Here is a 27,556-nt window from a genome sequence, read left to right as displayed (position 1 = left end):
TCATATAAACAGAGAGGTCAATGGAGTAGAACAAAGAGCCCAGAAGTAAGTTCACACATGGATAGTAGATCAATTTTTAACAAAGATGCCAAGAACACACAGTAAGAAAAGGACAGTCTCTTTAATAAATGGTGCTAGAATAACTGAAAAACCAAATACAAAAGAGTGAAATCAGACTTCATCTCGTAGCTTACACAAAAAAGTAACTCAAAATGTTTTGAAGATTTAAATGTAAAATCTCAAATTGTAAAACTACTAGAAGAAAGCTGGAAATTACTAGAATAAAAGATAGGGGAAAACTTTCATGATATTGGTCTAGGTGATGATTTTTTGGATAAGACCCCAAAATCACAGTCAATAAAAGCAAAAATAGACAAACAGGATTATAACAAACTAAAAAAAAACCTTCTACACAGCTATGGAAATAATCAACAGTAAAGAGACAACTTATAAATGGGAGAAAATATTTGCAAACTATATATCCGACGCGGTGTTAGCATTTAAAATATATTAGAAATTCAAACTCAATAGTTAGAAAACAAATAGCTTAATAAAAAAAATAGATGAAGAACCTGAATGAACATTTCTCAAAAGAAGACATACAAATGGCCAGCAAGTATATACAAAAAATACTCAATGCCATTCATCATCATGGAAGTGCAAACCAAAACCACAGTGAGAGAGCACCTCACCCTTTTTAGAATAGTAAAGATGAAAGATTTAAAAAGTGATGAGGATGATGTGGAGCAAAGGAAAAGAATTAATAAAATGTAAATTTTTTAAAAATGGGCAAACTCTCAGAATTTGGAGCATGAAAAATACTTACAGGTGCCATGATGTAAAAAAAAAAAAATAGTGAAAAGATGCAGTTCTGAACATTCTAGAAGAAAAGCATCTTGAATGTTAATCTGACACAAAACCAAGACTGTGCTTTAAGTAAATCATTAGGCAAGAGGTAAGGGTAAATGAAGCACCCTGACAGCTCTTCCTTCTGCAAATGATAGCTTCCAAATGATGCCAAAATGTAATCTTTTTGTGGGTGCAGCAGGGAAATCAATGGGTGCTATTTTTATACTTCCTAGATGGAAGAACACATTTAGACAACGGGCTTTGTCAAAGATAGGCTTTAGAAATGTAATTCCATAGAAGCTGTTTGTGATTGATGGAACATTACCTGTCCTGAATAAAAGAACATGAGATGCCAAATGTGAAAAAAAAAAGAAAAAAATAGGAACCGCTGTACACAGCTCATAATAATGTATATTAGTACAACCATTATAGAAGAGTGTGGAAGTTTCTCAAAAAATTAAAAATAGTATATTCACAGGATCCAGAAATCCTATAACTGAATATATATCCAAAGCAACTGAAATCAGTATGTCAAGGAGATATTTGCATTTCCATGTTCATTGGAGCATTATTCTAAATAGCTCAGGTATGGAATTAACCTAAGTGTCCACCAAAGAATGAATGGATAAAGAAAATTTGGAAAATATGCCCAATGAAGTAGTAGTAAGCCTTTAAAAACACATTATTTGTGATAATATGAATGAATCTGAAGAGCATTGTTCATTAAATGAAATATGCTGGGCACAGAAAAACAAATAGCACTTGCAAGTAGAAGGTAAAAAAGTCAAACTCTCAGAAGTAGAGTAGAACGGTGGCCATGAGAGACTGTGGGTGTGGGAGATACCATGGAGATGTTGGTCAGTGGACACAATATTTCATTTAGGAGGAATAAGTTCAAGAGATCAATTCCACTTCATGACTCTGGTTAACAACAATATAAATTATACTTCCAAATTACTAAAAGAGCAGATTTTTTAAAAAATTATAAGTACTGAGGTAATGTATATGTTAATAGCTTGATTTTGCTATTCTACAGTGGACTACTATGATTTGATCTTCAATGTTCCCCAAAGGTTCCTACGTTAAAAGGCTTAGCTCTCAATTGATGGCACTACTGGGTAGTAGAACCTTAAGTAGTGGTGGCTACTGTCATCAGGGCATGTGCCACTAGAGGGGATATGGGGACCCGAGCTCCTTCCTCTCTCTGTCACTCAGCTTCTGTGAATTGAATATCCTTATTCCATCATGTGTTCCTTGCCATGATGTACTGTCTCATCCCATCTCTGGAAAAACACATAACATTTGTAAATATGCATGGGCCAAATAATGTCACATCACTGGTGATTAAGCAAAAACATATAAATAGTACCAGAGGGAAAAATATAGAAATACAGAACAAGGAGAAAACTCATTCACAAATCTCAGTCCATGGAATATTGAGTGCATAAAAACCAATTTAATAAAAAATAAAAAGATGTAATTAAATAAGATAAAAAGATGTAATTAATAATATGTTGAATGTCTTCTCTGGAAAAATATACTTTCCTTTTATATATTTATAATAATCTCAAAACATATATGCTATGAAGAAGTCATTAATAAGGTTTATAAATGTAGAAATAAGATGGTATTCTTTAATTAAATACAATAAAACTAATAAAATCAGGAAACAAAGTATCCCTCGTACCTGAAAAAAGAAGAGTTTATTAAGAAACTCATATGTTCATAAGAACACAAACCAAAAACTGCAAAAAGTTTAGACTTCAATATCATTACAGTGGTTCATACCAAGTCATGAAGTATAAATAAGGACATTCTCAGAGGAAAACATGTAGCCTCAAATTTATATCTAAGTATTAGCAAAGAAAAATGTTTCAACATGAATTAGGCAGGAAAAAGGTATTAACCTAAGTAATTTTGTAAAGTGATATCTTGAGTGAACAATGTATGGCTAAAGATTTTTTTTTAAACTGTACATAAACAATGGATCCCAGTTGGTAAATTTGTTTATCACATTAGCAATTAAACTACTTTTGGGGTATACTAGGGTTAAGTAAATAAGTAAATAAATTGTAGACATAATAGGAGCCAGGTTAGAGAAAGAAGCTGCCCACAAACGAGATGGGAAGACCCGAATGAACACTATGGATCTAGATCAGAGCTGCAGTTTCAGTATAAATTCATACTCCTATGTGTGTAAATGCATATATGTATATCACACACACACTTATCTCAGACTTAGTAATTTAAAACAACACAAGCATTCTAAACAGGTTTGGAATTTGGAAGTCTGAATAGGTCTCACTGGGTTAAAATCAAGGTGGTGGCATTGATGTGCTCCTTCTGCATGTTCTAGGGAAATCTGTTTCCTTATGGTTTCTACCTTCTAGAAGATGCTTATATTCTCATCTTTAACCCAGCAGCATAGCATCTTCAAACCTCTCTCTGACTCTGACCTCCTCTGCTGCCATCTCCCTTTTAAAAGGATGCTATGATTATACTGAGCCCACCTAGATGAACCAGAATACATTTCTAGTTTAAGGTTAACCGATTAGCAGCCTCATTTGATCTGAATTCTCCCTTACTGCCATGTAACCTACCATATTTACAAATTCCAGGGATTAGAACATGGCCATAAAAAGAAGACCATTATTCTGCCTGTCAAAATACCCAAACTCTATTGTGAGGGTATTCTCCCAAAACTTTAAAAAACAAATAATCCCAATGCTTTTGAACTGCTTCACAGCATGAAAGGAAGTAAAACTTAATTATTTCTTTTAATCAAGCAATAATAATGTTACTGAACTTGGCAATGTTGGCCCCCAAAAGATAATAACTAACAAATCTCATTTCTGATCATCAAAGACAACATCTTAAATAAAATAAAAGCAATTAAGATTCAGTAGCACATCAAATACATCATGACTAAGTGTTGTTTCTCTTCTTAAAAAATAAAAAGGTATTTGCTACAGTTTTTATTTTTAAAAAACTCTTAAATATTAATATTATTGTGATAAAATATGTATTAACCCAAAAGACACCATCATACTTAATGGAGAAAAAGTAAAACATATGAAATACAAAATTGTTGGAGGAAATAAAGGTCTCATAAGGAACTCAAAAAAATCAGCTAAAACCACTATAAACGCTAAAACTCACTAACTTATCAAGGCTCAAGTTCAATATTTCAAATAATACCTTTTCTATTATTTCTGTAAGTAACTGCAACAAGTAAAAAGATGTAATGAAATGAATGTCTACATTTATGAAATAAATATAAAGCCTATGACAATAAATTTATTAAGAAACATCTATGAAAAGTATATGGAAAAATTTGTCAATACAATAATTATGTTTATTTAAAATAGGGCATCAATTATCTCTAAATTACAAGACTGTAATAAAACATTAATAATTTCATTTATTTTATAGAACTTAAATAAGTGAGTTAAAATTTATATGGATCAAGATCACAATAACATACAACTCCATACCCACCATGATTACTAGAATTAAAAACTCAGATGATAATAATAATTATTGGCAAAGATATAGAGAAATCAGAAGCCTCCTACACTATCCTTATGAAAATAAAGTGTGCAGCCACCTTGGAAAATTATCTAGCATTTCTTCAAATGATTAAACCTAGAATTACCGTATGATTCAGCTATTCTGTTCCTAGCTATCTTCCCAAGAAAAAAATATTTATCCTCATGAAATCTTGTATGTAAATGTTTATAGCAACATTATTTATGTCACCTCAAAGGAGGAAACAACCCAAATGTCCATTAAGTGATGAATGTCCTTTGTGAAATATCCACACAAGAGGATATCATTCAGCAGTAAGGAGGAAAGAAGCCCTGCTGCATGCTATGAGATGGATGGATCTTGAAAACACTGTGCTAAGTTCAGGAAGCTAAGCCACAGAAGACCACACATGTGAACTCATTCATATGAATGTTAGGAATAGGGATACCTATGAAAAAGAAGGTAGAGTGGTGGTTGCTTAAATTTGGAGAGAAATGGGTGGGTAAGGAGGTGATAGCTAAAGACTAAGGGTCCCTTTCCAATTCTAAAATCGACCATGGTGGTGGTCACACGGACCTGTGATTACAGTGAAAACCATAGAACCATGTGCTGCAAATGGGTGGATGGTATGATACATGAATTCCATCTCAATGAAACTGTTCAAATAAGAATAAAAATGAATGATCAAAAATGGTGAGGAAAAAAACTCTAATAGGAGTACTTAGTCCGTTTATAGGAAATTGTGAGATTATGATATCAGCTCATAAACAAAGGGCAGATGAAGGGAACACAATAAACAGACTCAACTGAAGCACTATGAGGATAATAAAAATGTTATGAGAGGTATATCAAATCAGTGGGAAGAGGCTCTTCAAAAATATATGGACACTAGCTACAGGAAAAAGTAAAATTGGCTCCACATTCGTATCTCTAACACAAAATCAGTATCAAGGATTTCATTGTAAATATAAAATAGTAAAAGTAATAAAATAAAATGCTGGATTCAAATTATTTTATAATCTCAGAGAAGGAAGCCTTTTTTCTAGTGCTAGTCATAACAAGTAATGAAAAATTAACCAATTAAAAGTAAAAATTTAGCCCTGTACAGTGGTGCATGCTTATAATCCCAGCAACTTGGGAGGCTGAGACAAGAGGATATCAAGTTCAAAGCCAGCCTCAGAAAAAGCAAGGTGCTAAGCAACTCAGTAAGATGCTGTCTCTAAATAAAATACAAAAAAAAAATAGGGCTGGAGTTGTGGCTCAGTGTTTGAGTGCCCACCCCTGAGTTCAATCCCCTGTACCACTCCTCCAAAAGTAAAAACTTTCGTGGTTAAACACACACACACACACACACACACACACATATATGTATATAAACAGAGTGTCCAAATGCAAATCACATACCAGGACACCAGGAATATTACTTACAAATCACTAAACAGAAAAAAAGTCTAATTTTTCCAGCATACAAAGAGCTCCTACAAGCAAATACAAAAATTACTTTTAAAAATTGAGCAAAGAATATAGAGAAGTATGCACAGAGAATGAATATCTAATAGGCTCTTAATTATGAAAGGACGCTTATGCTACTTCATAATAAGAGAAATAGAATTTTAAAATAGACTTGGGTATCACATTTTTTTCATATTGGTAAATCTTTTTATGTACGATAACACACAGTATTGACAACACAACTGGAAATAAACCTTCAGAAATTATTGAAGGAGAGAAAGAGGGGGCATAGTGGTAGGAAAGACAGTGGAATGCAATGGTCATCATTACCCTAAGTACATGTATGAAGACACAAAGGATGTGACTCTACTTTGTGTACAACCAGAGATATGAAAAATTGTGCTCTGTATGTGTAATATGAATAGTAATGATTTCTGTTGTCATATATAACAAATTAAAATTTAAAAAAACCCAACAGTATAAGCATTAAAAAATTATTGAAGGAATTCTAATTTGATAAAATTCTTAATACATGAAATTTGGCAGTATCAGAATAAGAAATTCCCTTAACCTTTAGCTTCTTATAAATATTTTCTGTCACATGAAATAAAATGTGTGCTTATTCATTGTGGCATTGTAGTAACAAAATTTTGGAAATAATTCAAATTTCTGCCAAAAGGGGATAAACTGGGCACGTATACATAATGCAGGTTTTTTGACTTCAGTAGTAGTAATATTTTTAAAGGGTGATAAACTGTCCTGGGCATTGTGAGGTGTTTACCGATATTTCTACCCATTAGACACCAGCAGCAGCCCCACGTTCCTAATTATATCTATTTAAATTGTCACCAGACTTTGCCAAATGTGTCATCTAAGTCAAAATTTCTCCTCTAATAGAGATGCACTGATGTACTGGATACGAGGTAGATATTTTTATAAATTGAGAATACTCTATGCATTGAATTGAAAAGACCTATAATATGTATTTTATGAAGTGAATAAACCACTGTCATTTTTGAATGAAGGATAGGAAAGAATTAATATTTACATTTAGCATATATCCTTAGCAAATGTTTTGTAAGAATTCAAAGGAAACTAAGCACAGTCTTTACCTATTGGTTGGAAGATAGGTAACTGTGGCAAGATGGAGAGGGAGATTTTGGATTGCTAATTTATGATATATTTAGTTTTTAACCCTGGAAATATTTACATAAATAAGTACATTGCTCAAAACTGACAAATGCATTTGCCCAGTCTTAATAATCATCAATTATAAGAGTGCTGGATCTTGATTCCCCTCTTAAGCTACTGAGAATCCTTAAGTGGACTAGAGTTTTCTTTGCCATTGGTGTAGGCTCCCAAAACACCTATATTTGATGTTTTTATAAAAATTTGTATTAGTTCATTTTAGTTATACTTAATAGTGTGTTTAATTTTGACATAACTATACAAGCATGGAATAAACTGCTCCAATTCAGTTCCCAGTATTTTCCCTTTCCCATTCTTCTTCCATTTCCTGTTCCATTTTCTCTAATGATCTTTCTTCTATTTATTTATAGTTTTTTTTCTAATTAGTACATTATGGATATACATAAAAGTGAAATTCACTGTGGAATATTCATATATGTCCATAGGAATGTTTGATCAGATTTCACTGCACTGTTCCAACTTTTTCCTTTCCCCTCTCTCTTCCTCAATCCACTTCCTCTACTCCTTTTTCTCTCTTCTATTTTCATGGCTATCCATCACTTTCTTCTCCCTTATTTTGGTTTACCTTCTTGGTATGAGAGAAAACATTGGACCCTTGACTTTCTTCTGGGCCTGACCTATTTCGCTGAGCATGATGTTCTCTAATTCCATCTATTTACTAGCAAATGCCATAATTTCATTCCCTTTACTACAGAGTAGAACTCCATTGTGTATATACATCACATTTTCTTTGTCCATTCATCTGATGAAGGGCATCTAGGCTGGTTCCATAGTTCAGCTATTGTGAATTGTGCTGCTATAAACATCGATGTGGCTTTATCCCTATAGCATGCTGATTTTAGATATTTTGGATACACACCAAGAAGTGAGATAGCTGGGTCATATGGTGGTTCCATTTCTAGTGTTTTAAGGAATCTCCATACTGCTTTTCAGAGTGGTTGCACTAATTTGCAGTCCCACCCACAACATATGTGTGTACCTTTTACCCCTCACATCTTTGCCAACATTTATTATTATTTGTATTCTTGATAATTGTCCTTACAACTGGAGTGAGATGAAATCTACTTTTTGTTTGTGTTCCCTTGATTGGTAGAGAATATTTTTTCATATATTTATTGGCCATTTTTAGTTATTTTTTTGGGAAATGTCTCTTTAGTTCTTTGGCCCATTTGCTCATTATTTGTTTCGTTTGGTTTTCTGTGTTAATTTTGAGTTCTCTGTATATTCTGGATACCACTTCCCTGAGAGAGAGTATACTATCTTTATTCTAGATTCCCTCATAAATCAGAATTGCTTCTCCAGCAGTAGCTTTATCCTACTGTCTCTACTGAGCAGTCTGTAGTCACCACAGTCCCAGCTTTCACTGGGTTCCGGTGCCATTATTATTCCTTCCCATCTTCCAGCCCTTTGTACTAGTGTCTGAAATCCCTTCCCATTCTCATTTCCCTTACCATCTCTACGTATGAGCCAGCTGGGGAAAATTCTGCTTTCTGTTGAAACTGAACGTTGAAAATAGTGTTTCTTTCTAAAATTTCAAATATTAATATAACAAAAAAAAAGACTGAGGGACATTTATTCTTCCTGTAATTCTCATCTCAAACATATACAAGCAATATCATAAATCTATTGTTAAAAAAATAACACTATATGTGTGAATATACTCACATGACTAACAGTGACTTCATTTCATACAGCAAATTACAAACCCCTTTTCTGGAGAGACTTGGCTTTACCTTTTTCATATTTGTATTTTTATTTCAATGCAACAGAACTGGAAAAAAAAGGACTCGGAATCATTGTTTACTGTTTCTTAGGGACACGTATAAAAATAGCATTTGCTTTTAATCAATATTACAAATGCTTGCTGAAAGGGGGCTCGGCCTTTGCATAAAGTTCCTCCATCAATTTGTCAACAGTATTTAAAAGTTTCTTGAGCTGAAAAGTGCCAAGAAATGTTAGAAATGAGGGAGAGGAAAGTCACTTGTAAACTAATAAGGCAGCTTCTTAATAAGGATTGTTTTCCATCATATAATTATCCTGCTGGGGGTTTTGCAGGTTCAGTTTTAAATGGCTGAGAGTGATCGGGGTCGGCCACCACGTTCCTGTGAGGTGTATTCACAACATACATCTTCCTGTTGGATAGTTTCCCATGAAATTCTATAGTGGTCCTTAATGACACATTAGTGTGCAGTGCCATTTGTTATTTCCTTCCTGGGTATACATGTTTGCATGTCTATTCAGGAGACATTAATGAAAACAAAATATCCCCATCACAGGCCGCAGGGAACTCCGGTTGGCTGTGTGCCTTCTCTACCTGAGGTATCAAGCGTGAGCTTTGTTTTTGTTTGCTTTTTACACATTCTCAGGCACTCTTAGAAAAAACAAATGCCCTCTGTTATCTCTGGTCATAGGTCTCTGGTTCTGCAGCCTCACTTTTAAAAGTGCTTCTCCTTTCCTTTCACAAACAAGAGTTGGCAAAGAAAAAAAAATTATACTGCCAGAAAATTATGTATTCAAATGCTCACAAAATGCCTATTTTATCAAAAACTTGATTATTTAAGTATAAAATGAACACTTTTTAAAAATATGCATTTTTTTTTAGTTGTAGGTGGACACAATACCTTTTATTTTATTTCTATGTGGGGCTGAGGATCAAACCCAGTGAGTGCCTTGCGCATGCCAGGCGAGCACTCTACCACTGAGCCACATCCCCAGCCCTAAAATGAACACTTAAAAAAAAACAAACAAACAAACACTAAAACTAATGAACATTAATATAATTAATATATTTTGGGCATATTAATATTGCACAGTATCTCTAGAAAGTAGAAATAGATGTATAAACCTTGGACATTACTCCGGGTTTCTATATTTTTCCACAACTTTCTACGTCAATTTTCCACAATAGCTTCAGTGACTTGAGAATATTTTAATAAGGAGCTAGATCAGTAGAAGAATAGACTTTATGTAGTATATATAAATATATTTTATACAAAAATATACTACTCATTGTAGTTGAAAAACACTAGCTTTCTCCGAAAGCTCTTTGAAAGCTTAAGCTGGTCCCCAACTCTTACTAAAGTCCAAATCCTTAACAAAATTGGTTGTGTTAACTTCGGCTTTCTTTCTGATCATTTCCCATCTGCCATACTATGTTTCATGCATAATCAATATCATGTCTTCTTTCCTGACCCCATGACTTCTGAAAGTGTAATTTCATGGGGTAAAATTCCTGTTTCCTATCCTTTAACTTCTGGAAAACTCTTCTTTCCCTGATTTGGGGCTAGCATTATTGCCCTTCCTCGTGTGATTTGGGTCTTTCTGAACTCACCCAGGCAGATAAAATCGCCTATTTTCAGCCATCTCAGGGCTGGGCTTACTGTGTCATGAATCTTACCATGTGGGGCCGAGGAGTCAATCAGCTAGATGTTGCTGGGGCCGCTGTGAGCCAATCATCAGCCCCCAGCAAACTTCCAGCTGCCAGCAACCATGTTGTGCTGCAATTATATGTATTTACAGTGTTTTATTTACTTGTCATCATGCTGAGCTCTTGAAGCCCAGTATGATGTCTTTCTGCTAGACCTGATGAATATAAAAATGACTGTTGAGAGTCGAGGTGTGGTTGAGGAGTGGCTGCCAATTCCATCCTACAGATAAAGAAACAGGGGCTTTAGACAGATTAACTAGTTGCACCAAAAGTCATATAGTTAGTAAAAAAAAACCAGCCAGGACTGAGAGCCAGGATTATGTAAGTAGGTTTCTCGTGGTTGACATAACTATTGAAAAAAATATGGTTTCACATGTGCTAGGTTCATTTCCTCTTATGCTTTACCCTCCCTTCTACTTCATTATCATGTGAAGCAATAAATATTACTGAGAGAAAGAATGCATGAATAAATACAAAGATAAATGACTGAGATGCTTGCCTGAACTTACATAATCTCTTCAAATCCATTTTCTCATCCATCAAATGGACAGAATTATTCTCTCACTGTTGAGCCTCTAGAGCTAATTTAAAATTGATGAAGATGATGCTATCAGAATTCATACATGTGTATGTATATGTTATATACATTAATATATAGCTTATTCAACTAGAGTTTTGGGAGGTGGGTTACTGGGGATTGAACTCAGGGGCACTTGACCACTGAGCCACACCCCAGCCCTTTGTACAGGGTCTCACTGAGTTGCTTAGCACCTTGCTTTTGCCAAGGCTGGCTTTGAACTTGTGATCTACCTGCCTCAGCCTCCCCAGCTGCTGGGATTATAAGTGTATGCTACCACGCCCCGTGAAACTAGATCTTGTTATTTAATAGAATATGAAATCTCAAAGTTAGTCTTAGAGGTAAATCTATATTGGTGTATCTTTGAAGAGTCATTCACATTTAAACACTTTGACATCATTTCCTTTATTTTTCATAAGGAGTTTTTACATGTCTTTAATCTTTTAATTAGGATAAACCCAAGGCTATAAAAGTTGCCTGAATTTTCAGGTATCTTTTAGCTCTATCTAAAAAAAAATGCTTTGTTACATTCTTTTTTACCTTAAGGTTGAGGAAAAGGAATAGAGAGATTCAAAAGTGCTTTTAGTCATGATAGTTGGTGTGAAGATGATAAAAAAAATGTATTTTCCAGTATTTCTCATCACATATTAGCAATAAAACTATATAAGAGTAGCAAAGCATCAAGTCTCGTTGTCCCAAATTTTTAGCCTTTAAGAAATTTAATCATTTCAATCTTTATTTCACAAATTAGGAAACTGGAGCTCAAGAGTATTCATTCCTCACAAGATTTTTTTTGAAAATTCGATGAGAAGGTATAGATAAAAAACAATATAGGGCTGGAGTTGTAGCTCAGTGGTAGAGTGCTTTCCTTTCCTGTATGAGGCACTAGGTTTAATTCTCAGCATCAAATATAAATAAACAAAATAAAAGTCCACTAAAAAATTATATATAAGTCATATATATATATATATATATATATATATATATATATTAAATAAAATAAAGGACAACTAAAAAAAATTTAAATATATGTAGATAGAATTTCCTGTCATCCACAGATAATCAATAAGTATTCATAATTATCCTATGGGGAGAAATTAATAAGCTGTACAATTATAGACTCTGGTGGAAGAGCTACACACAAGGTCTCAGATCTTGATGTGCTTCCTATATATTCCTGATCACAGGGGGAGAATCAGGTCAGGATATTGCTGTTTTCTGGATTAACTATTGGAAATTAAATCCACTGTTTTTTAGTCCTGGAAAATAAGAATCTCACACCCAAACCAACACAACAAAATACCAGAAATAAAAATAGCAATTCCACTAAAACCCTCAAACATCACACAATTTTCTCCACCACTTTCTCTCTTCACTTTGGACAATTTTACATAGTCAGAGAACTCTGACTTTTTTTTCCCTTTTCAAACAAAGAAAAAATAATTTTGGCTTAGTTTCTAGATCTCAGCTCTCTCTTTAGATAACAGTTGCATGGGAAGGAATAAATGGATGGGATGCTTTTATTAGAGGACATTAGAATCCCCTGATTATTAACATCAACTACCAAAGTCACCAGATTCAGAGGTTAGAAAGGTGATATTTTTGTCTCTGCATCAGATCTTCCAAACTGCATGTCCTCAGATTCCTTCATCCAGTTGCCAATAGTTCTTCTAGTATCACACAAGTGTTTGCACCTGTTGATTTACACCAAGCTTACCATAAACGAAAACCTCACTTGCAGATGTCCATGTGGTGTTATTGCCTCCATCACCATTTTGCAGGTAATGTTTACATACGAACTAAATATTTTACATTAGTCCTGCTGCTTTTCTTAGAGTTCATACTGGCATTATTGGATCTTGGCTTCTCTGTTTAACGTACCAATCACTCTTCTATTCCCTATACAAGTAAAGATGAAGAGGAGATTTCATTAAGCTTGCTGACATTAAACAATGAATAAGAGTTTGTTGGACTGTGAATTGAAAAGTATTCTGAGGCCAGTTAATATGAGTGTCACCATCAACTAGAGATGCCTGCTATGGATAGGAAATAGCTGCCTATGGGCCATTTACCTACAAATCTGAAATATCAAATAAATCATGCATGGAAATTTTCTGAGTGCCACCTTTACATGGTCCACTTATGCTTTTTGTGGGATGCTTTCTGCTATTATCTACTCCAACTCCCACTTTTTGAAAAGTTAGGAACAACCAGGAAACACCTCCCACTACATATATCCAAGTCAGAACTCTCACAGAGGTCCTTCCAAAGTCAAATATAACCATGCATAATATTTGACTGACTAATCATATAAATTGAGGAACAAAAAGGAGTGGATTACATCATACAGTAAAATAAAAAAGGTATTATTTATTATATGTATTAATACATAATATATAATAACAATAATACATTATATAACATATATAATGTATTATTGTAGAGAATTTCTATAGATATTTTCAGATTCAAGAGAAATCAAACGAAAAAACCCACAAATGCACACACGAGAGATCCTCTATTCTTTCTCTACAAGAAAATTTATATAATCAGAAAATTCATAAGAAAATCTTCTATATTAATCTGGAGGCTTAATCACACTTGAAGTTAAAAACAAAGACAGTACTTTAAGAGTTCTTCCTTTAAACGAAGCTATAAAGTCAAGTGGTACAAATTATTGTAACAATAGGAAGCTTTTAAGAGATGATAGTAAAAATGATTATAGTCCCAGGCACCAAACAAAGGGCTTCTTATGAATTATTCAATTTAATCAGCACAACTGAGGAAGCAAATAGTATAAACATCCCCATTACACAGAACAGAATATTTATCTGAGAGACTGGACCTGCTCCAGGTCACACCGCTGTAACACGGCAGAAGTGGGATGTTACAGCTCACTTCAAACCCCTGACTCATAAAAACTACATGATACTAGCCTGGTAATAGTGTCACACTCACTCCAAATAATTCTTACCTTCATCCAAAGTGAGGTCAACTTCATGTACTATACATAAAAGGGACCATGATGCTAAACGTAGCAGTGAAGCAATATAAATCCCCAAAAAAGTTGCATTTGTAAAGATCCAGGGACCGTGCCTTTTATATTTCCAGTGCCCTATACCTCTGCCTTTCTCTCTCAGTAGTTTTATGATCTGTCACTACTTTAGCAGACAGCACATCAGCAAGTTTGCAGGGTAATTTTTTTGGACTGATCTCATTTATGCTTGCCCATTTCTTGCCAGTAACAAATCTTGTAAAAACTCTTAGCGTTCCAGGGCTTTTCACAGATAACTCATCTATCTGAAGGTTTAAAAAAGTAATTCACAACATAGCTCTCCATCAAAAGAGGTAATCATTTCCATTTCTGTCTTCATGTAAGATATAATAATTCTGTAATTTATGGGGCCACAGAAGCTCTATGACTTATATCATTTGGAGCATAATGTGATCTTCTCTGATTAATAGCTGCCATTTATTCAGAGACTGTGCAAGACACTTTATATTTATTGAACATTCTCATTTAATTCTCACAACAATTGTGAGGAAAACTATCATTAGCTCCAATTTATAGTTGCAGTAACAATTGTAGATCATGGGGCCAGGTTCAAACCTGAGGGATTTTGATTATTCTGTCAGTGAATAAAGGGGTAGGAAAGCTCATTAAAGGCTGGTACCATCTGTTTCATATTAACATTTGCTACTTCATGATTTGTTATATTCAACCAACTTTTATAAAGGTTTACCTAGAAATAAAACTCTGTGGGATTATTGAATTATTCATCCAGTGGTAGGATGTTTAAAAGGCATCCCCATCCAAAGCAGTTGCTCTGCTAAATGCCTGCCACAGTGATCCTCAAACTTCCAGCCTCCGCCCATTCCATCCCATCACGGGAGACCAGGGTTTCTCAACAGCGTCACTATTGACTTTTCAGAGGAGATGAATTCTTGTTGAGAGGGCTGACCTGTGCACTGTAGGATGTCTAGCAACATCTCGACCTCTATCTGTTAGATTCCAGCCCCTGCTTCCTTTAATCATGAGAATCAAAACTAAGACACCATCAAACATCCACAGGGGAAGACAAAATTGCCCAGAGCAGAGGAAATCTGTTCTAGACTGAAATCTTAATTAATGTATCTTTACAATATTTGTCATACATCTACATTTAGCAATTATATTTTCTTTGGTTAAATATAAGTCTTTAGTCTCTCGGCTATACCAGTAGCAAATGGGACCTATTTCCCTTACAGAATAGTTGACCGGGTCAACATGCAGAATAAATTAATGTATTTATCAAGACAGTAGCTTAAATGAAATGCTTTAATGGCTTTACAGGTAGCCAAATAGACTATTCGAGATTTAATTTTTTGTTGTTGTTATTTTGTCAGATATGACCTTAAGAAAAGTGAAATGTAAGACTAATAAAAGCCAGAGAGACACACTAGGTTTTGTGCTTATCTAAAAATACCTGAATAGAAAATGGCTTTGACTTTTCTGATAGTCATATATGTGACATTGATTCTCTGCAATGCAAACATCAATACTTTAAGGTCATCTTGTAGGTCTGCTATCTCCAAAAGGGAATCAGAAAGCATTTTTCTCAATGCACAGCATAAATTTTAATATTAAATTTTATGTTAATCCCACTAACCACTTCTCAATCACTCCTTATACTGTATTGAATCAAGATGAGAAAGAATTCCAGTTTTGCTTGTTTATAATATTTAGCAGTAAGTGTTATTGAGTAAAATAACACAAAAATGAAAGGGGAATAGAAAGTATATGTTAAGTCAAAAGAAAACATTCTCCTCACTATAACTAAAGACCTTAAGGAAGTCATTGCCCTGGACAAGTTTTACAAATTTAAACGCCACAAAATCTTTTTTTTTTCATAAAATTTTGATTCTTTACTAATATGCCTATCACTATCAGAACTTTTAGTTGCCTAAAGCATAAAACTTACCTGAAATTCCAAAATTTAAAATACTAAGATGAACACAAAATATTTGCCACACCTTGGCAACAGTAAAAGGTGGGAATTAGTTACCAATTTGGGGTACAGTGACCACCATAATTTTTCTAGTTTTTAACAACTGGTACCTAAATTAATTAGTAAATTGTGTAGTTTCACTTTTATCCAAGAATGTAAAGTTCTTCTGTCTTTGCTTTGAAACAAGGATCCTTTCATCAAGTATGTGCTAAAGAATAGTCATTTTTAGTAGAGTGCTAAATGATCACCTATATAGCTTTAAATTGGAAATGAATACTATATTTTGTTGTTTGAGATACAGGATTCAACATAGGAATGTTTTCTATGCTTGAAATGGTACAGTTCAAGAAATAAATACTTCATTCATTCTTCTTCTGGCACACAGAAGTCTACATTGCTCAGGTGACTTTGCCTAACTGGTGGCAGGTTTGTGTTTGGGACAATTCAGCTACAACACAATGATGTCCACCACTTCTACAGCTGCCCTTTGGAGGCTGGGCATCATGTCCCTCATATTCTTTCTGTCCCATATCTGCCAGCCAGAACCAGGAGATTCAGTGGGAGATACAGAAACCCTAGAAGACTGGGTACACACAAGGATGATTTCCTGGTGTTTGAGTGACTGGTGGTAGGGACATGCCTCTCCTAGTCTGCACTGGATTGAGACAGGGACAAAACAAAACAAAAACATATTTTATTTTAATATGTCATAGAACTGAGAGGGATATTTGCATTTTCAGGCTACTATAAGTATCATAAAAACCACCAATCTCAGGCATTATTTGACAAATACATATGAAAAACATAATCAACAAATGCACATATATTTTTAAATGTGTTCTATTACATCAAGGCATGAACCAAATCATCAGAGAATATTTTAAAAGACAGACTTTTCTCATAAATTCCACATTAAAATCTCCAGTGGAAGGATATCAAGGCTAACATCATTATTTTCTTAATCTATCAGAATAAGTTGATACCTTTTGGGAGTTAAGCCAAATCTCCATGAAGCAGAATAACTGGAGTATGTTTTATTGACCTCCTTAAAATTGCATTTATAAACTTGAATCTGAAATGTTCTAAGGTAACATGGGAAGGATATTGAAATATTGGAAAATTGTTTTCATTGAAATGTAGAGTACTTTATAGGAGGAGACATTTTTAGGATTCAATAACCAAGAATCATGGTACTTTTTCTAATAATCTAGTTGTTTTGACACAATGGACATGGTAAAAAAATCGATGCTGATGATTCTTGGCTGAGTTTCACATGTCTCTGACAATATCTGAGGGTGTGACAGTACAAAAGCCCAAGAATAAGCACATTCTACATCTTTCTAGATCATCAAATTTGCTCAAAAATTTTCACAAAAAATAATGTCGAAGTTTAAATGTACCCACACATTTATGGCAATATTCACAGGAATTATGGGAAAATTAACATGGTATAAAATGTCCTGCCTTAATTTAACATTATAAAAATACTTTTGCTCAGAGTGTACATTTCACCTCCAATACACAGACCTGTGTAGACCTGTACTCTTCTTAGTGTATAGCATATATATAGTATATGTTTTATAAATATATGTTATGTGTTTTTTTCTAATTTTAGTCTCTTAATTTTCACAATTCTTCTTCATGTGCATGTTTTGGTTTCATAAGAGAAAATATACTTTTTGTTAGATTTTTTCCAATCTGAGGTACACAGAGATTTCATATTATCAGGATTATAAATATGAACATTTTATTTCACATTTGAATGTAATTGTATTTAAAATCACGTCCTTCTCTCTTTCCTGCTCTCAGCAGTTCAGACTTCCTAGTAAGCAGGGAGCAATTGAGTGGGAGATGTAGGTAATCACAAGTCACAGGACACAGGGAGGCCAAACTGACACGGTTCACAGGAGAGCACACCTTTCCACATACCAAGAGGAAAATTTAGAAATAAGATTTTTCTGTGATTGTGTAATTAGATGAAAATCAGGAGCAAATAATTGAAGTATACGTTTATTAATTGATAGATGTCCTATTGTCTTCTAAGGATTTGAAGTGGTATAAAAAAAAGCACTAAGGAAACAAATGCTAATGACAAATGGAGGCAGATCATGTAAGAAGTGAAACCAAATGACAAGCGTCCTGTGTCCTCATGATGGGGATCATGGAGTATGGATGAGGTGATCCAGGGACTGACTACCCAGCTCTGAAGAGGGAGCAGGTCTACACTGGCCTGTGTGTGTGTGTGTGTGTGTGGGGGGGGGGGGGGTGGGGGGCGGGGGGTGGGGGCATTGAACTGGCACACTGAGCAAAGGTTTTCTTTCTCTTAAGCAGAAACTCTGAGCCAAAGAACACAACCCAGTTAAAATCTCCTTTGTCTAATTTCATGTGAAAATAAATCAAATCAGATGAAGTTATTTTTTTTCTCCACTGAAAACATAGATCACAGAAGATAGAAAATTGGACTCATAAACAATGTACCTGTGTATTACAAAATTTTAGACCTGATTGGAGTGGAAAATTTTTATAGATAGGGACATTTAGTTACCTAGTCAGGGTCCTTTAGTCACGTAGCACAAAAATTATAAAATACTTAATTCAAATTCAGCTATTCTGGTCCAGTCCTGTCTCAGTAAGAATCAATGTGCACCCTAAAAATAGAATACTGAAACAGGCTACTGGTTCAAACATAAGTACAAGATTTTGAAATTATATAATATTTAGAGGGATTTTAGTGCAGATAAAAACTATGCAGGATTCAAGCTACAAGGGGAGATATTTAGTGTAAGAAAGTCAGAAATCTTGGGAGAAGGATTTGATGGAAGGCCAGAAATATCTTGCTGCCTTTTTACATCAAACAGTGTAAGTGACATTGTGGGATTATCCTGGGTTCATTCGTGGTCTAAGTGGTGGAGCTATGTATTTATGAACAATTCATAGTGTTCAAAAGGACAGTTGATACAGATTCAAGCATAAGAACACAGGTATGGTATGAAACTGAGTGATTAAAAGCACAGAAATAATTCACAATAACAGAAATACTTATGAAAGTTCTTTTTCTTTATGCCAATTAAAATCAAGGAAAATATGGAAAGAAGAAAAGTTTAGAAAGAAGAGACCTTTTTGTGGGGGGGAGTTTATATAATTGACTAGGAGAGGAGAAGTTTTAAATCACTGTGACATTGGCACTTTATCACACAGAGGGTTCCTTTTTTTCTCCAAGTCTTGCTTGAACATGCTACTGGAAATCTTCCCTTTATCCAGAGTATCACCTAAGTAGGAATAATAAGTTTTCCTGTTCTCTTTAAGAGTCGCAGAATAGACTCACGTCATCTTTATTTTATTTAATGAACACCTAAAAACTGAATGTCACCTTCCTACATATTGTATGCACCCACTGATAGCATGAATCAAATGATGGCCCAAAAAGTCCTCACTTTTCAGTAACAATGTAGAGAATTTAAAAATTATCATATAACATGTTGAATTATTCAATAAATAACCATGAATAATTAATGCCAAGGAGTACAACAAAAGCCATCACAGCTTGCTTTACTGAAAGTTTCTCTCAGAAGATAGGTGTTATTGATTTTCAAAAGAGAGCTTTGGAATTGAGAGCCCAAAAGCAGTAAGTGAAGCAATTTATATAAGAAGTCTACACATGAATAAATAATAGTAGAATGAATGAGTCACCTCGCTGAAGAAATACCATGTGGCAGGGATTAAAATAATGGTATACGGAATATATTTCCTCAAATGTATTGAGGAATCCTAGAATCAAAACAAGGCTCCAATTAGAAAAACATTGGAGAGAAGTTTTTGCACCAGAGATAAAGGTGGCTGATGACCCAGCATCCATCAGTAGGTTTGAGTTAGATGCCTGCAGAGGTGATAATTGGGTTTGCCTCAGGATGTAATTCTGGCTCCTCTTTGTTGTTCAGTGTGCTTAGGTATTCCCAAAGACAAATCATCCCCCATGGTGGGGAATGGGTAGGGAAGGAGGAGGATAGCAGATAAAATCCACAACCTTGAGTTACCATTTTGCAACTGTACTCTATGAAATGACTATTTAGATCAGTCACCAAACTTATTTGGGCCCATCAATCTTTAAAGGTCCACCAAGAGGTTTAAGATCCATTCTTAGTGAACTTCTCCAACAAGGAGATATGTATCTGCATCAGATACATGCCTGTGCTTTAGAGCCACACAGATATTCTTTAATTCAGGACGTTAAGCTTCTACAATGAAGAGATCTTTATGCAAAAGTCCAAGCCAAATCATTATTCTAACTTAGAAAGCAATTTAGCAGCCATAATAACCAATGATTTGTATGGTTTACTATATTTCAGCCAATAATGAAAGCCTAAGTCCCATATAATAAAAAAGAGCCAAGTAATATATATTTTGGTCTTTGCAGGCTATGTAATCTCTGTTGCAAATACTCAACTCTGCCTTTGTATTGTAAAAACAGCCAGAGACCATGCATAAGCAGAGGAGCATGATTGTGCTGTTTATGGACATTGAATAAATGGACACTGGATTTCATAGAGTTTTTTATGCCTCATAAAATATCACATTTACTTTTAAGTTTTTTAATCTTTAAAAAATATGAAAACTATTCTTAGTCTCTGAACCATACAAAAACAGGTGTTGGGCAGAATCTGGCTCACAGAGTAGTATCAAAATCTCCTTTGAAACTGTATCTTCACATGCACACAAACACACATACACATACCACTTAAATTCTCACAACAACCCTGTAAAGTAGTATTATCATCTTCACTCAGAAGATAAAGGGAATTCTATGTAAAGGAGCTACACAACTTGTTCAGTCACACAGCAAATAAATGAAAGATAGTGTGTGAACTGGCTTCAAGGTTACATTCTTAAATACTCTTCCTCCTAGGCCAGAGTGTCTCCTTGCATGTTTTCTTTTTCATTTGTGAAATGCATTGGGAACATTCTAGACACACATATTGCCCAGTATTTAGCATCTGTCAATAATCAGAGCAAAGACTTAACTTCCTTTTTCAAACCTTACAGGTACTTTGCCATCATTATTGTTGGGCATACACCCTGACTACTACCTGAAGTAGTCTGAAGTATAACAGGCATCCAAGAATATTTACTGAATTAAAAATTTATAATGCATGAGAAACTATGTTGGTTAGAAGAGGATCCAATAAGAAATTTATGTCATGCCTTAGTTGATGAACTTTACTGAAAAATCAAACAAAGGAAAGTAGTTCAGTAAGAATATACAGATATTAAAATGAAAGAATACCAATATTCTTTCATTTTAATATCTGTGGGAATGCCAGAAAAGATAAAGCATCAGTCTTACGTAATCAATTATGGATTTGGATATTTGATTCAACTAATTGTCCATTTCAGAGTTGATCATCATTTTGGAAGATCACATCTGTTTCTTAGGGCTATTATCAAACACGAGAAGTACAAATGCATTAAGAAAATTAAATCCTACATAGCTATACAATTTAAATGATATCCAAGCAAGTCCCTTACATTGTCACAACTGCAGATTGCCTTGCTTATACAACCAATTATCCCTCAGCTCACTGACTGGCACAGGAGAATATAAAATTAATTAAACAAATGGTGCCATTCACAAAGACAGGCATGGGTTTCAGAACCATGCTTGTGGTGTCTTGACTTTGACGTTTCTGGTGGACCTGGGCTATAAGAAATCAGAAAGGGCATAGTCAGACTGCTGGGCATATGCACTGATAGCATGAAGAGAAGAAAGGAGTAAGAATAGATAGAAAAAAATGGATTCTTCATGATATCTCAGTAACTTCCCCCAATGGCTGTAAGACTGAGACTGACCTAATTTTTGTGTTCTTGGTATAAGTCTTTTTCATCCTATAGTATAGTGCAGATGGGGAACAGCTGGTCACCCCATCATTACAATTTCCCTCAAATATATGATGGCAGTAATTACGTTACATTTTGACTGTGTTCTCCAGACTCGATAATTCAGAATACTAAATTGTAACATAAAATTCTTATGAAATTACCTCATTTCTAATTTTAGCAAACTAAATCATTAGCGACATTAAATCCTGGATTCCTCCCCCTTATAATGGGATGGATGTCTGTTTAGTAGAATTTTTTTTCTGTCCCATGTGTACTGGCCCCAGATGTGACTTTGGAAACAAATATTTGTCAATTCTTTCCACAAATACTACTGACACGAATACTGCCTTTTGAGTGACATGCATTATACTACATGCTGGGGACACATCAGAAAACACAAAAATAGACCGTATCACCAGGAAATTTTGCATTTTTGTGGAAAATAAAGGAAAGAAAAAGTAGATAAGAGCGTAGTGTGACAGATGCTATTAAGTAAATAATCCAGATAAAGAAAGAAGAATGATATAGGGAGAAGGAGTGTTAAAAATTTCAGTTGTTACACACTTGCATGGGTAAGTTATTTAATTTTTCTGAGCATTCATTTCCTCATCTGCAAAACTGGCAGAATAACATTATCTGTTGCATAGGTTGGGTGTGGAATAACTTGAGAAAATAATTTCAAAAGCATTGGGATAGTTTCAAGGACTTTGTTAAGAACTCATTAATAATAATAATTACATTAGCTAACAATTAATATTGCCATTTTTAACCAGAAGACCAAAGTTAGAGTGATATTTTATCATCAAGAATATAATCTGGAGGTATAAAGCTGCAAAAGAAATGTAAAAAGGTATATATCATTAAAGTATGTGCATACAAATTATCTTACTGTTTCTAGGTATCAGTTAAATTGGTAAGTTATTAGATTAGTATGTATGGGTTTAAATTATTATAGATAGTCTCAATTCACTTAATATATTACAGAAAAACATGGTTAAAATTCCATTCTGTGCCCTGCTGAGATAGACACAATGTCTACTGTTAAGCAAACTACATCCTGTGCGGATATAATGACCAAATACGTAAAATAAATGTGACGAAAATAAGTTTATACTTGGAATAAATCCTTTATTCCTGTAAACCATAATTTCACTATTGGTAAATGTGCAGATTAATCTGTACTGTCTCCAAGAGAAGTTCCTAAAATTTGTATTAATTCTTTAATAGTAATCTATAAGATGGAACTAATAAAAGGGACACAGATCTCTCTTAGATATTTACTGAATGTTACATTCATCACCAGTATTCAAAGCCCAACTAGATCCCAGTTTCTAAAGAACTAGTCCATATTGTACTTGTTTTCTTTCCTCTTAAACCATCACTCCAAAGCTAGGTCTCATTTCTAATTGAGAAAGATCAGAAATACAGTAGAAACTCCAACATTTGCTGAGTGTGTGAAATAGGGAACAGGTCTCTAAGACTCAGTTTCCTTATGCATAAATAAGAATTAACAAAGTACCTACATCAAAGCACTGTTCTACAAAGGATATAAGGTAAAAATAAAGGACATGACTTTTTACCAGTAATTACTCAAAAATATTAGCCAATTATTACATTTTTTTATTCATTTCTATCCTTCAAACATAAAATATGAATAGCAGTGTCTATGGAACGGGTTTGTATAATTAAAAGCTGATATCTGCAGCAAGAGGAGACGTTCAACATCATTAATAACAAAAAATAAACATGTAACAACTACAATAATAATCACATCAGAGTTTCCCTATGTTTTTTTTTTTCCATAAAACATTAGCCTGAAGTACTTTGTTGGAAACAAAATCAAGGTTTGCCTCCATCCTTTGGACTCATAATACACAATTGCACATTAAGTTCATTGACCGATGGAATCCAAGCACAAAGCAAAACTTGCAGAGGTAGAAATATTTCAACCAGTTGGGCCAGAAGAGCCCTGACTAGAACATATTCATAGCCCTGTAGGGAATGTAGCAGTGATAGTGTAAGCATTCCTAGGCAGAATTATTTAGGGCTCTATATTTTAACAGTGAGACCATAAAGGCATTAAAGTGCATTAAATATGTATCTTCACATGTTTAGATCCATTATGGTTTATCATCTCAAAATAAAATCTGAAAATTGCTTACTCCCCAAGTATAAATTAATAAGATGGGTGAAAGGATTTCCAGAATATCAACAGTATATACACACTGATTCAATTTGAAAGCTGTTATGGATGTTTTCTTTTCTACAGTTGCTCTGAAAACTAGAACAAAACAAAGCAACAGGCCTAATCAACACACACACACAAAAATAGAGTGCCCTCCCCACTATTTTAAAGTTAGACGCTTACTATGTGACAATTATTAAGTCTCTAGTGGCAGATGTTACATGAGAGAAAACTCATGGCAGTATGATTAGAATTATTATGTAAGAAGTAAAAAGTAACATATAACTCAAATCTTTTTTTTTTTTTTCAGGAAGGGGGTGGGGAGTCCTTACCACTGGACTCTTTTTTTTTTCCCCAAGGATCCATAATCTTTATTTTTTTTATTGGTTGTTCAAAACATTACAAAGCTCTTGACATATCATATTTCATACATTAGATTCAAGTGGGTTATGAACTCCCATTTTTACCCCAAATACAGATTGCAGAATCACATCAGTTACACATATCTTGCTTGAGATTTAACTCAAATCTTTGCCCTCAGGCTACTCCCATGAGAGTAGCCTGAGGGCAAAATCCAGGGTCACTTTCCCTCTGAAGAGATCAATTTCTAAGAAGGTGTTTTAAGTCAGGTTTTTCAGTGCTGTGACTAAAAGATCTGACCAGAACAATTTTAGGGAAAAAATTTTATTTTCATGCTCACACTTTCAGAGGTCTTGGACCATAGAAGACTGGCTCTTCCATTCCTTGGGGGCTTGAGGTGAGGCAGAACATCATGGCAGTAGAGTATTTCAGAGAGAACCAGCTCACATGGTGATAGAGAAACAGAGATAGAAAAGACTCCACTCTCCAGATACAAAATATATACTTCCTAGCCACAACCTCAATGAACTACTTGCTCTAGCCACATGCCACCTGCCTCCAGTCACCGCTCAATTAATCCCACTAGGGGTTATGGATTACGTTAAGGCTTTAATCCAATCATTTATCCTCTGAAACTTCTTGTATTGTCTCACACATGAGCTTTTGGGGGAAACCACATCTAAACCGTAACAGAGGGAAATATCTGTGTGCTAGAAACAGAAACCATGAACACTGGTATCGTAAAATAAGAGAATTGAGAATAGAGGATCACTGTGGACAATTGTGAAAACAATATGTAACACTATGTTTGCATCATTAAGCTGAATTTCCTTCTGACTCATTTCTGGTTGCATATCTTTTTGGTTTACTATGAGCTTCTTAAAAGCACTCCTAGCACGAGAGAGGAAATATCACTAGGACACAGAGATAGGCCAGGAAACCTCATGTGTTCTCTAAGCTCTCCGTGTGCATGGAGAAACTTTGAAAATTACAGTCATTCACCTTCCTCACCACTGCCTTGCCCCCTGGGAGATTTAAACTTGATGGGTATTTACAAATTTAGATCAGGAGAGTATTTATAAATAAAAGTCACATAAAGTAGAAAAGGAAGAAAATATTCAAAAGAAAGAATGTGATTTTTTTTTAACTTTCAGCACTTCAGTGATTGCCAAAAGATATAATTAAGCTGGTCCATTTTGGGGGAAAAAATTAGAGGAAGAAAATAAACCTTGAAAATAAATTTGGAATTTCTATTTCAGACATTTAGAGCATATTAGATATGCTGTGAAGCAGCCCCACCACACAATAGCTAAAGGTACTGAATAATATATTTCTAAAACTCTTTTGGCTAAAATAAAAGGAAATCCCTAGAGTCCAAAAATAAAATAGGAATAGGAACCCAGAGGAGTAAGCCAAGGTTTTAGTAATCACATCAAGGGCACCAGGGGCATTCCCCAAATCCACATAACATGGAGAGTGACTCATAAATTTCCAAAGTGGTGCTGGGTTTCCCATGGTTTTAAACCTTCTGTGCAATTGCAAACCAGGAAAAAAAAATATTACCCAGAAGGAGACCAGGGAGGAAAATCACCTTAACAGTAGATGTAAGTACCAGAGAAAAACAAATGCTCCCATGAGAAGATGTCATCACTCCCTGGATATTAGTTGCCTTCAGATACAAATTCAAGCCCAGAATTTACTCTAAATGATTTAAGTTAACAGTGTTCCCATATATGAGGAGGAAGGACTCAGTATCTGGAAGCTCACACCAATAATCTAAGACTCTAGAAGTTCCAAGGGATAGAATTAAAATAATGAAATAGATACCATGAATGAGCAACTGTCCAGAAGTAACAGTTATAGGTAGAATATATTTAAGGAACTAAAACTGTAAATTGAAAATATGAGGCAAGTAAAAGAGACTCTCCAAGCTGATCATTCAAACTGAAAAAAGAATTAAAAAGATATTTAATATATTTGGTATAAATACAGATATGAGATATGATAAAGACAGAGAATAGAAATTCTAAATGACAGAAAAGACAATATAGGGAAAATACATTAACTAGAAGACAATTATGGAAAATATCTGAGAAAAAGCACAAAGAGACAAAGATATGGAATATATTAAGGAAAATTAGAGACAAAGAAGACATGAAGAAAAGTTCTAACATAAATGTCTATTCTGAATCCTAGAAGTTGAAATTAAAGGGAGTACGAGAAGCAATAGTGAAAGAGAGACAATGGTTGAGAACTTCTTCAAACTAATAAAAGACCAAAAGCCTCAGCTTTTGAAAGTATATTTAATCTTAGGATACATAAGTAAAAGGAAATTCATAAGAGAAGAAAAAGACAATTGATTGCATTTTAAAGACACGTGAGAGCTGGGGATATAGCTCAGTGGTAGAGTGCTTGCCTGGCATTCACAAGGACCTTAGTTTGATCTCCAGTGTTGCAAAATTTGCCTACAGAGCATCATAACAGCAAAACTAACATTCAAGATCCAGAGTGCTCTAGAGATACACATGCACACAAACACACAAACACACACAGGAGATAGAAACACAGAGAGTTTACCTCCAACAGATGAACATCTTTTAAAAGGGAATTTTAAGCTTTAAAAATAAATGAGCATAGGGCTGGGGTTGTTGATCAGTGGTAGAGTGCTTGCCTAGCAAGTGTGAGGGACTGGGTTCGATTCTCAGCACTGAATAAAAAATTAAGGTGCAGCAACACCTAAAAAAATTTTAAAAAAATAAGTGAGCAAATAAGTTGGCAAACAGCAGGAAATTTAAATAAGCAATAATTCAAAATTATCAAATTCTAATAATAAGCTTATTTATGCTGTTGTTTGAAAAGAGAAATAAACTAAAATGCTGGACAACATTTGTGTCAATAGATAAATGAATGATCAGAGTCAACAGATCTAAGTTCTTTAATTTAGAATAAAAGTAAAGAAATTAATTAAATTTAGAATAAGTAACTAAAAATGTCTATGAAATTTTTTTACTAATGTGAGAGAAATACAGTGCATGACTTCCAAGTCTGTGTTGCAGGAGAGAATGGACAAAAGGAAAAGAAAATCAATTAATTCAAAAGAAATCATA

This window comes from Marmota monax, unplaced genomic scaffold (assembly GCF_021218885.2).
Source record: "Marmota monax isolate L192 unplaced genomic scaffold, Marmota_monax_Labrador192_F-V1.1 WCK01_AAM20220418_F8-fsc00024, whole genome shotgun sequence".
Classification (NCBI taxonomy): domain Eukaryota; kingdom Metazoa; phylum Chordata; class Mammalia; order Rodentia; family Sciuridae; genus Marmota; species Marmota monax.
This window is presented reverse-complemented; position numbering follows the sequence as displayed.